Below are 12,376 nucleotides of genomic sequence, written 5' to 3'. Positions count from 1 at the left end.
ACGTTCAAGTCTGTGAGTTGAATGCACTCATCACACAGAAGTTTCTGAGAATGCTTCTGTCTAGTTTTTAGGTGAAGATATTTCATTTCCCAACATAGGCCTCACAGCGCTCCAAATATACACTAGCAGAATCTACAAAAAGAGTGTTCCAAAACTGCTCTTTCAAAAGAAAGGTTCAAGTCTGTGAGTTGAATGCACTCGTCACAAACAAGTTTCTGAGAATGCTTCTGTCTAGTTTCTATGTGAGGATGTTTCCTTTCCCAGCGTTGGAATCATACAGCTCCAAATATGCATTTGCAGATTCTACAAAAAGAGAGTTTGAAAACTCTTCTATCAAAAAGAAGGTTCAACTCTGTGAGTAGAATGCACTCATCACAGAGAAGTTTCTGAGAATGCTTCTGTCTAGTTTTTATGTGAAGATATTTCCTTTTCCAGCATAGGCCTCAAAGCGTTCCAAATAAACACTTGCAGATTTTACAAAATTAGTGTTTCCAAACTGCTCTATCAAAAGGAATGTTCAACTCTGTGAGTTGAATGCACTCATCACACAGAAGTTTCTGAGAATGCTTCTGTCTAGTTTTTAGGTGAAGATATTTCATTTCCCAGCATAGGCCCCGAAGCGCTCCAAATATCCACTTGCAGATTCTACAAAAAGAGTGTTTCAAAACTGCTCTTTCAAAAGGAAGGTTCAAGTCTGTGAGTTGAATGCACTCATCACAAAGAATGTTCTGAGAATGTTTCTGTGTAGTTGTTATTTGAAGACATTTCGTTTTCCAGCGTAGGCCTCAAAGCGCTCGAAATAAACACTTGCAGAGTCTACAAAAGGAGAGTTTCAAAACTGTTCTATCAAAAGGAACGTTGAAGTCTGTGAGTTGAATGCACTCATCACACAGAAGTTCCTGAGAATGCTTCTGTCTAGTTTTTAGGTGCAGATATTTCATTTCCCAGCATAGGCCCCAAAGAGCTCCATATATCCACTTGCAGATTCTACCAAAACAGTGTTTCAAAACTGCTCTTTCAAAAGGAAGGTTCAAGTCTGTGAGTTGAATGCACTCATCACAAAGAAGTTTCTGAGAATGCTTCTGTGTAGTTGTTATTTGAAGACATTTCCTTTTCCAGCATACGCCTCAAAGCGCTCCAAATAAACACTTGCAGATTCTACAAAAGGAGTGTTTCAAAACTGTTCTATCAAAAGGAACGTTCAAGTCTGTGAGTTGAATGCACTCATCACACAGAAGTTTCTGAGAATGCTTCTGTCTTGTTTTTAGGTGAAGATATTTCATTTCCCAGCATAGGCCTCACAGCGCTCCAAATATACACTAGCAGATTCTACAAAAAGAGTGTTCCAAAACTGCTCTTTCAAAAGAAAGGCTCAAGTCTGTGAGTTGAATGCACTCGTCACAAACAAGTTTCTGAGAATGCTTCTGTCTAGTTTCTATGTGAGGATGTTTCCTTTTCCAGCGTTGGCCTCAAACAGCTCCAAATATGCACTTGCAGATTCTACAAAAAGAGTGTTTGAAAACTCTTGTATCAAAAAGAAGGTTCAACTCCGTGAGTAGAATGCACTCATCACAGAGAAGTTTCTGAGAATGCTTCTGTCTAGTTTTTATGTGAAGATATTTCCTTTTCCAGCATAGGCCTCAAAGCGCTCCAAGTAAACACTTGCAGATTTTACAAAATTAGTGTTTCCAAACTGCTCTATCAAAAGGAATGTTCAAGTCTGTGAGTTGAATGCACTCATCACACAGAAGTTTCTGAGAATGCTTCTGTCTAGTTTTTAGGTGAAGATATTTCATTTCCCAGCATAGGCCCCAAAGCGCTCCAAATATCCATTTGTAGATTCTACAAAAAGAGTGTTTCAAAACTGCTGTTTCAAAAGGAAGGTTCAAGTCTGTGAGTTGAATGCACTCATCACAAAGAAGGTTCTGAGAATGCTTCTGTGTAGTTGTTATTTGAAGACATTTCCTTTTCCAGCATAGGCCTCAAAGCGCTCGAAATAAACACTTGCAGATTCTACAAAAGGTGAGTTTCAAAACTGTTCTATCAAAAGGAACGTTGAAGTCTGTGAGTTGAATGCGCTCATCACACAGAACTTTCTGAGAATGCTTCTGTCTAGTTTTTAGGTGAAGATATTTCATTTCCCAGCCTAGGCCCCAAAGCGCTCCAAATATCCACTTGCAGATTCTACAAAAAGAGTGTTTCAAAACTGCTCTTTCAAAGGGAAGGTTCAAGTCTGTGAGTTGAATGCACTCATCACAAAGAAGTTTCTGAGAATGCTTCTGTGTAGTTGTTATTTGAAGACATATCTTTTTCCAGCATACGCCTCAAAGCGCTCGAAATAAACCCTTAAAGATTCTATAAAAGGAGTGTTTCAAAACTGTTCTATCAAAAGGAACGTTCAATTCTGTGAGTTGAATGCACTCATCACACAGAAGTTTCTGAGAATGCTTCTGTCTAGTTTTTAGGTGAAGATATTTCATTTCCCAACATAGGCCTCACAGCGCTCCAAATATACACTAGCAGAATCTACAAAAAGAGTGTTCCAAAACTGCTCTTTCAAAAGAAAGGTTCAAGTCTGTGAGTTGAATGCACTCGTCACAAACAAGTTTCTGAGAATGCTTCTGTCTAGTTTCTATGTGAGGATGTTTCCTTTCCCAGCGTTGGAATCATACAGCTCCAAATATGCATTTGCAGATTCTACAAAAAGAGAGTTTGAAAACTCTTCTATCAAAAAGAAGGTTCAACTCTGTGAGTAGAATGCACTCATCACAGAGAAGTTTCTGAGAATGCTTCTGTCTAGTTTTTATGTGAAGATATTTCCTTTTCCAGCATAGGCCTCAAAGCGTTCCAAATAAACACTTGCAGATTTTACAAAATTAGTGTTTCCAAACTGCTCTATCAAAAGGAATGTTCAACTCTGTGAGTTGAATGCACTCATCACACAGAAGTTTCTGAGAATGCTTCTGTCTAGTTTTTAGGTGAAGATATTTCATTTCCCAGCATAGGCCCCGAAGCGCTCCAAATATCCACTTGCAGATTCTACAAAAAGAGTGTTTCAAAACTGCTCTTTCAAAAGGAAGGTTCAAGTCTGTGAGTTGAATGCACTCATCACAAAGAATGTTCTGAGAATGTTTCTGTGTAGTTGTTATTTGAAGACATTTCGTTTTCCAGCGTAGGCCTCAAAGCGCTCGAAATAAACACTTGCAGAGTCTACAAAAGGAGAGTTTCAAAACTGTTCTATCAAAAGGAACGTTGAAGTCTGTGAGTTGAATGCACTCATCACACAGAAGTTCCTGAGAATGCTTCTGTCTAGTTTTTAGGTGCAGATATTTCATTTCCCAGCATAGGCCCCAAAGAGCTCCATATATCCACTTGCAGATTCTACCAAAACAGTGTTTCAAAACTGCTCTTTCAAAAGGAAGGTTCAAGTCTGTGAGTTGAATGCACTCATCACAAAGAAGTTTCTGAGAATGCTTCTGTGTAGTTGTTATTTGAAGACATTTCCTTTTCCAGCATACGCCTCAAAGCGCTCCAAATAAACACTTGCAGATTCTACAAAAGGAGTGTTTCAAAACTGTTCTATCAAAAGGAACGTTCAAGTCTGTGAGTTGAATGCACTCATCACACAGAAGTTTCTGAGAATGCTTCTGTCTTGTTTTTAGGTGAAGATATTTCATTTCCCAGCATAGGCCTCACAGCGCTCCAAATATACACTAGCAGACTCTACAAAAAGAGTGTTCCAAAACTGCTCTTTCAAAAGAAAGGCTCAAGTCTGTGAGTTGAATGCACTCGTCACAAACAAGTTTCTGAGAATGCTTCTGTCTAGTTTTTAGGTGAAGATATTTCATTTCCCAGCCTAGGCCTCAAAGCGCTCCAAATATCCACTTGCAGATTCTACATAAAGAGTGTTTCAAAACTGCTCTTTCAAAGGGAAGGTTCAAGTCTGTGAGTTGAATGCACTCATCACAAAGAAGTTTCTGAGAATGCTTCTGTGTAGTTGTTATTTGAAGACATATCTTTTTCCAGCATACGCCTCAAAGCGCTCGAAATAAACCCTTAAAGATTCTATAAAAGGAGTGTTTCAAAACTGTTCTATCAAAAGGAACGTTCAAGTCTGTGAGTTGAATGCACTCATCACACAGAAGTTTCTGAGAATGCTTCTGTCTAGTTTTTAGGTGAAGATATTTCATTTCCCAACATAGGCCTCACAGCGCTCCAAATATACACTAGCAGAATCTACAAAAAGAGTGTTCCAAAACTGCTCTTTCAAAAGAAAGGTTCAAGTCTGTGAGTTGAATGCACTCGTCACAAACAAGTTTCTGAGAATGCTTCTGTCTAGTTTCTATGTGAGGATGTTTCCTTTCCCAGCGTTGGAATCATACAGCTCCAAATATGCATTTGCAGATTCTACAAAAAGAGAGTTTGAAAACTCTTCTATCAAAAAGAAGGTTCAACTCTGTGAGTAGAATGCACTCATCACAGAGAAGTTTCTGAGAATGCTTCTGTCTAGTTTTTATGTGAAGATATTTCCTTTTCCAGCATAGGCCTCAAAGCGTTCCAAATAAACACTTGCAGATTTTACAAAATTAGTGTTTCCAAACTGCTCTATCAAAAGGAATGTTCAACTCTGTGAGTTGAATGCACTCATCACACAGAAGTTTCTGAGAATGCTTCTGTCTAGTTTTTAGGTGAAGATATTTCATTTCCCAGCATAGGCCCCGAAGCGCTCCAAATATCCACTTGCAGATTCTACAAAAAGAGTGTTTCAAAACTGCTCTTTCAAAAGGAAGGTTCAAGTCTGTGAGTTGAATGCACTCATCACAAAGAATGTTCTGAGAATGTTTCTGTGTAGTTGTTATTTGAAGACATTTCGTTTTCCAGCGTAGGCCTCAAAGCGCTCGAAATAAACACTTGCAGAGTCTACAAAAGGAGAGTTTCAAAACTGTTCTATCAAAAGGAACGTTGAAGTCTGTGAGTTGAATGCACTCATCACACAGAAGTTCCTGAGAATGCTTCTGTCTAGTTTTTAGGTGCAGATATTTCATTTCCCAGCATAGGCCCCAAAGAGCTCCATATATCCACTTGCAGATTCTACCAAAACAGTGTTTCAAAACTGCTCTTTCAAAAGGAAGGTTCAAGTCTGTGAGTTGAATGCACTCATCACAAAGAAGTTTCTGAGAATGCTTCTGTGTAGTTGTTATTTGAAGACATTTCCTTTTCCAGCATACGCCTCAAAGCGCTCCAAATAAACACTTGCAGATTCTACAAAAGGAGTGTTTCAAAACTGTTCTATCAAAAGGAACGTTCAAGTCTGTGAGTTGAATGCACTCATTACACAGAAGTTTCTGAGAATGCTTCTGTCTTGTTTTTAGGTGAAGATATTTCATTTCCCAGCATAGGCCTCACAGCGCTCCAAATATACACTAGCAGATTCTACAAAAAGAGTGTTCCAAAACTGCTCTTTCAAAAGAAAGGCTCAAGTCTGTGAGTTGAATGCACTCGTCACAAACAAGTTTCTGAGAATGCTTCTGTCTAGTTTCTATGTGAGGATGTTTCCTTTTCCAGCGTTGGCCTCAAACAGCTCCAAATATGCACTTGCAGATTCTACAAAAAGAGTGTTTGAAAACTCTTGTATCAAAAAGAAGGTTCAACTCCGTGAGTAGAATGCACTCATCACAGAGAAGTTTCTGAGAATGCTTCTGTCTAGTTTTTATGTGAAGATATTTCCTTTTCCAGCATAGGCCTCAAAGCGCTCCAAGTAAACACTTGCAGATTTTACAAAATTAGTGTTTCCAAACTGCTCTATCAAAAGGAATGTTCAAGTCTGTGAGTTGAATGCACTCATCACACAGAAGTTTCTGAGAATGCTTCTGTCTAGTTTTTAGGTGAAGATATTTCATTTCCCAGCATAGGCCCCAAAGCGCTCCAAATATCCATTTGTAGATTCTACAAAAAGAGTGTTTCAAAACTGCTGTTTCAAAAGGAAGGTTCAAGTCTGTGAGTTGAATGCACTCATCACAAAGAAGGTTCTGAGAATGCTTCTGTGTAGTTGTTATTTGAAGACATTTCCTTTTCCAGCATAGGCCTCAAAGCGCTCGAAATAAACACTTGCAGATTCTACAAAAGGTGAGTTTCAAAACTGTTCTATCAAAAGGAACGTTGAAGTCTGTGAGTTGAATGCGCTCATCACACAGAAGTTTCTGAGAATGCTTCTGTCTAGTTTTTAGGTGAAGATATTTCATTTCCCAGCCTAGGCCCCAAAGCGCTCCAAATATCCACTTGCAGATTCTACAAAAAGAGTGTTTCAAAACTGCTCTTTCAAAGGGAAGGTTCAAGTCTGTGAGTTGAATGCACTCATCACAAAGAAGTTTCTGAGAATGCTTCTGTGTAGTTGTTATTTGAAGACACATCTTTTTCCAGCATACGCCTCAAAGCGCTCGAAATAAACCCTTAAAGATTCTATAAAAGGAGTGTTTCAAAACTGTTCTATCAAAAGGAACGTTCAATTCTGTGAGTTGAATGCACTCATCACACAGAAGTTTCTGAGAATGCTTCTGTCTAGTTTTTAGGTGAAGATATTTCATTTCCCAACATAGGCCTCACAGCGCTCCAAATATACACTAGCAGAAGCTACAAAAAGAGTGTTCCAAAACTGCTCTTTCAAAAGAAAGGTTCAAGTCTGTGAGTTGAATGCACTCGTCACAAACAAGTTTCTGAGAATGCTTCTGTCTAGTTTCTATGTGAGGATGTTTCCTTTCCCAGCGTTGGAATCCTACAGCTCCAAATATGCATTTGCAGATTCTACAAAAAGAGAGTTTGAAAACTCTTCTATCAAAAAGAAGGTTCAACTCTGTGAGTAGAATGCACTCATCACAGAGAAGTTTCTGAGAATGCTTCTGTCTAGTTTTTATGTGAAGATATTTCCTTTTCCAGCATAGGCCTCAAAGCGTTCCAAATAAACACTTGCAGATTTTACAAAATTAGTGTTTCCAAACTGCTCTATCAAAAGGAATGTTCAACTCTGTGAGTTGAATGCACTCATCACACAGAAGTTTCTGAGAATGCTTCTGTCTAGTTTTTAGGTGAAGATATTTCATTTCCCAGCATAGGCCCCGAAGCGCTCCAAATATCCACTTGCAGATTCTACAAAAAGAGTGTTTCAAAACTGCTCTTTCAAAAGGAAGGTTCAAGTCTGTGAGTTGAATGCACTCATCACAAAGAAGGTTCTGAGAATGCTTCTGTGTAGTTGTTATTTGAAGACATTTCCTTTTCCAGCATAGGCCTCAAAGCGCTCGAAATAAACACTTGCAGATTCTACAAAAGGTGAGTTTCAAAACTGTTCTATCAAAAGGAACGTTGAAGTCTGTGAGTTGAATGCACTCATCACACAGAAGTTTCTGAGAATGCTTCTGTCTAGTTTTTAGGTGAAGATATTTCATTTCCCAGCCTAGGCCCCAAAGCGCTCCAAATATCCACTTGCAGATTCTACAAAAAGAGTGTTTCAAAACTGCTCTTTCAAAGGGAAGGTTCAAGTCTGTGAGTTGAATGCACTCATCACAAAGAAGTTTCTGAGAATGCTTCTGTGTAGTTGTTATTTGAAGACATATCTTTTTCCAGCATACGCCTCAAAGCGCTCGAAATGAACCCTTAAAGATTCTATAAAAGGAGTGTTTCAAAACTGTTCTATCAAAAGGAACGTTCAAGTCTGTGAGTTGAATGCACTCATCACACAGAAGTTTCTGAGAATGCTTCTGTCTAGTTTTTAGGTGAAGATATTTCATTTCCCAACATAGGCCTCACAGCGCTCCAAATATACACTAGCAGAATCTACAAAAAGAGTGTTCCAAAACTGCTCTTTCAAAAGAAAGGTTCAAGTCTGTGAGTTGAATGCACTCGTCACAAACAAGTTTCTGAGAATGCTTCTGTCTAGTTTCTATGTGAGGATGTTTCCTTTCCCAGCGTTGGAATCATACAGCTCCAAATATGCATTTGCAGATTCTACAAAAAGAGAGTTTGAAAACTCTTCTATCAAAAAGAAGGTTCAACTCTGTGAGTAGAATGCACTCATCACAGAGAAGTTTCTGAGAATGCTTCTGTCTAGTTTTTATGTGAAGATATTTCCTTTTCCAGCATAGGCCTCAAAGCGTTCCAAATAAACACTTGCAGATTTTACAAAATTAGTGTTTCCAAACTGCTCTATCAAAAGGAATGTTCAACTCTGTGAGTTGAATGCACTCATCACACAGAAGTTTCTGAGAATGCTTCTGTCTAGTTTTTAGGTGAAGATATTTCATTTCCCAGCATAGGCCCCGAAGCGCTCCAAATATCCACTTGCAGATTCTACAAAAAGAGTGTTTCAAAACTGCTCTTTCAAAAGGAAGGTTCAAGTCTGTGAGTTGAATGCACTCATCACAAAGAATGTTCTGAGAATGTTTCTGTGTAGTTGTTATTTGAAGACATTTCGTTTTCCAGCGTAGGCCTCAAAGCGCTCGAAATAAACACTTGCAGAGTCTACAAAAGGAGAGTTTCAAAACTGTTCTATCAAAAGGAACGTTGAAGTCTGTGAGTTGAATGCACTCATCACACAGAAGTTCCTGAGAATGCTTCTGTCTAGTTTTTAGGTGCAGATATTTCATTTCCCAGCATAGGCCCCAAAGAGCCCCATATATCCACTTGCAGATTCTACCAAAACAGTGTTTCAAAACTGCTCTTTCAAAAGGAAGGTTCAAGTCTGTGAGTTGAATGCACTCATCACAAAGAAGTTTCTGAGAATGCTTCTGTGTAGTTGTTATTTGAAGACATTTCCTTTTCCAGCATACGCCTCAAAGCGCTCCAAATAAACACTTGCAGATTCTACAAAAGGAGTGTTTCAAAACTGTTCTATCAAAAGGAACGTTCAAGTCTGTGAGTTGAATGCACTCATCACACAGAAGTTTCTGAGAATGCTTCTGTCTTGTTTTTAGGTGAAGATATTTCATTTCCCAGCATAGGCCTCACAGCGCTCCAAATATACACTAGCAGATTCTACAAAAAGAGTGTTCCAAAACTGCTCTTTCAAAAGAAAGGCTCAAGTCTGTGAGTTGAATGCACTCGTCACAAACAAGTTTCTGAGAATGCTTCTGTCTAGTTTCTATGTGAGGATGTTTCCTTTTCCAGCGTTGGCCTCAAACAGCTCCAAATATGCACTTGCAGATTCTACAAAAAGAGTGTTTGAAAACTCTTGTATCAAAAAGAAGGTTCAACTCTGTGAGTAGAATGCACTCATCACAGAGAAGTTTCTGAGAATGCTTCTGTCTAGTTTTTATGTGAAGATATTTCCTTTTCCAGCATAGGCCTCAAAGCGCTCCAAATAAACACTTGCAGATTTTACAAAATTAGTGTTTCCAAACTGCTCTATCAAAAGGAATGTTCAAGTCTGTGAGTTGAATGCACTCATCACACAGAAGTTTCTGAGAATGCTTCTGTCTAGTTTTTAGGTGAAGATATTTCATTTCCCAGCATAGGCCCCAAAGCGCTCCAAATATCCATTTGTAGATGCTACAAAAAGAGTGTTTCAAAACTGCTGTTTCAAAAGGAAGGTTCAAGTCTGTGAGTTGAATGCACTCATCACAAAGAAGGTTCTGAGAATGCTTCTGTGTAGTTGTTATTTGAAGACATTTCCTTTTCCAGCATAGGCCTCAAAGCGCTCGAAATAAACACTTGCAGATTCTACAAAAGGTGAGTTTCAAAACTGTTCTATCAAAAGGAACTTTGAAGTCTGAGAGTTGAATGCCCTCATCACACAGAAGTTTCTGAGAATGCTTCTGTCTAGTTTTTAGGTGAAGATATTTCATTTCCCAGCCTAGGCCCCAAAGCGCTCCAAATATCCACTTGCAGATTCTACAAAAAGAGTGTTTCAAAACTGCTCTTTCAAAGGGAAGGTTCAAGTCTGTGAGTTGAATGCACTCATCACAAAGAAGTTTCTGAGAATGCTTCTGTGTAGTTGTTATTTGAAGACATATCTTTTTCCAGCATACGCCTCAAAGCGCTCGAAATGAACCCTTAAAGATTCTATAAAAGGAGTGTTTCAAAACTGTTCTATCAAAAGGAACGTTCAAGTCTGTGAGTTGAATGCACTCATCACACAGAAGTTTCTGAGAATGCTTCTGTCTAGTTTTTAGGTGAAGATATTTCATTTCCCAACATAGGCCTCACAGCGCTCCAAATATACACTAGCAGAATCTACAAAAAGAGTGTTCCAAAACTGCTCTTTCAAAAGAAAGGTTCAAGTCTGTGAGTTGAATGCACTCGTCACAAACAAGTTTCTGAGAATGCTTCTGTCTAGTTTCTATGTGAGGATGTTTCCTTTCCCAGCGTTGGAATCATACAGCTCCAAATATGCATTTGCAGATTCTACAAAAAGAGAGTTTGAAAACTCTTCTATCAAAAAGAAGGTTCAACTCTGTGAGTAGAATGCACTCATCACAGAGAAGTTTCTGAGAATGCTTCTGTCTAGTTTTTATGTGAAGATATTTCCTTTTCCAGCATAGGCCTCAAAGCGTTCCAAATAAACACTTGCAGATTTTACAAAATTAGTGTTTCCAAACTGCTCTATCAAAAGGAATGTTCAACTCTGTGAGTTGAATGCACTCATCACACAGAAGTTTCTGAGAATGCTTCTGTCTAGTTTTTAGGTGAAGATATTTCATTTCCCAGCATAGGCCCCGAAGCGCTCCAAATATCCACTTGCAGATTCTACAAAAAGAGTGTTTCAAAACTGCTCTTTCAAAAGGAAGGTTCAAGTCTGTGAGTTGAATGCACTCATCACAAAGAATGTTCTGAGAATGTTTCTGTGTAGTTGTTATTTGAAGACATTTCGTTTTCCAGCGTAGGCCTCAAAGCGCTCGAAATAAACACTTGCAGAGTCTACAAAAGGAGAGTTTCAAAACTGTTCTATCAAAAGGAACGTTGAAGTCTGTGAGTTGAATGCACTCATCACACAGAAGTTCCTGAGAATGCTTCTGTCTAGTTTTTAGGTGCAGATATTTCATTTCCCAGCATAGGCCCCAAAGAGCCCCATATATCCACTTGCAGATTCTACCAAAACAGTGTTTCAAAACTGCTCTTTCAAAAGGAAGGTTCAAGTCTGTGAGTTGAATGCACTCATCACAAAGAAGTTTCTGAGAATGCTTCTGTGTAGTTGTTATTTGAAGACATTTCCTTTTCCAGCATACGCCTCAAAGCGCTCCAAATAAACACTTGCAGATTCTACAAAAGGAGTGTTTCAAAACTGTTCTATCAAAAGGAACGTTCAAGTCTGTGAGTTGAATGCACTCATCACACAGAAGTTTCTGAGAATGCTTCTGTCTTGTTTTTAGGTGAAGATATTTCATTTCCCAGCATAGGCCTCACAGCGCTCCAAATATACACTAGCAGATTCTACAAAAAGAGTGTTCCAAAACTGCTCTTTCAAAAGAAAGGCTCAAGTCTGTGAGTTGAATGCACTCGTCACAAACAAGTTTCTGAGAATGCTTCTGTCTAGTTTCTATGTGAGGATGTTTCCTTTTCCAGCGTTGGCCTCAAACAGCTCCAAATATGCACTTGCAGATTCTACAAAAAGAGTGTTTGAAAACTCTTGTATCAAAAAGAAGGTTCAACTCTGTGAGTAGAATGCACTCATCACAGAGAAGTTTCTGAGAATGCTTCTGTCTAGTTTTTATGTGAAGATATTTCCTTTTCCAGCATAGGCCTCAAAGCGCTCCAAATAAACACTTGCAGATTTTACAAAATTAGTGTTTCCAAACTGCTCTATCAAAAGGAATGTTCAAGTCTGTGAGTTGAATGCACTCATCACACAGAAGTTTCTGAGAATGCTTCTGTCTAGTTTTTAGGTGAAGATATTTCATTTCCCAGCATAGGCCCCAAAGCGCTCCAAATATCCATTTGTAGATGCTACAAAAAGAGTGTTTCAAAACTGCTGTTTCAAAAGGAAGGTTCAAGTCTGTGAGTTGAATGCACTCATCACAAAGAAGGTTCTGAGAATGCTTCTGTGTAGTTGTTATTTGAAGACATTTCCTTTTCCAGCATAGGCCTCAAAGCGCTCGAAATAAACACTTGCAGATTCTACAAAAGGTGAGTTTCAAAACTGTTCTATCAAAAGGAACGTTGAAGTCTGAGAGTTGAATGCCCTCATCACACAGAAGTTTCTGAGAATGCTTCTGTCTAGTTTTTAGGTGAAGATATTTCATTTCCCAGCCTAGGCCCCAAAGCGCTCCAAATATCCACTTGCAGATTCTACAAAAAGAGTGTTTCAAAACTGCTCTTTCAAAGGGAAGGTTCAAGTCTGTGAGTTGAATGCACTCATCACAAAGAAGTTTCTGAGAATGCTTCTGTGTAG

This window comes from Pongo abelii, chromosome 7 (genome assembly GCF_028885655.2).
Source record: "Pongo abelii isolate AG06213 chromosome 7, NHGRI_mPonAbe1-v2.0_pri, whole genome shotgun sequence".
In the NCBI taxonomy this organism is placed as follows: domain Eukaryota; kingdom Metazoa; phylum Chordata; class Mammalia; order Primates; family Hominidae; genus Pongo; species Pongo abelii.
The sequence above is the reverse complement of the archived record's forward strand: the minus strand, read 5'-3'. Positions refer to the sequence as shown.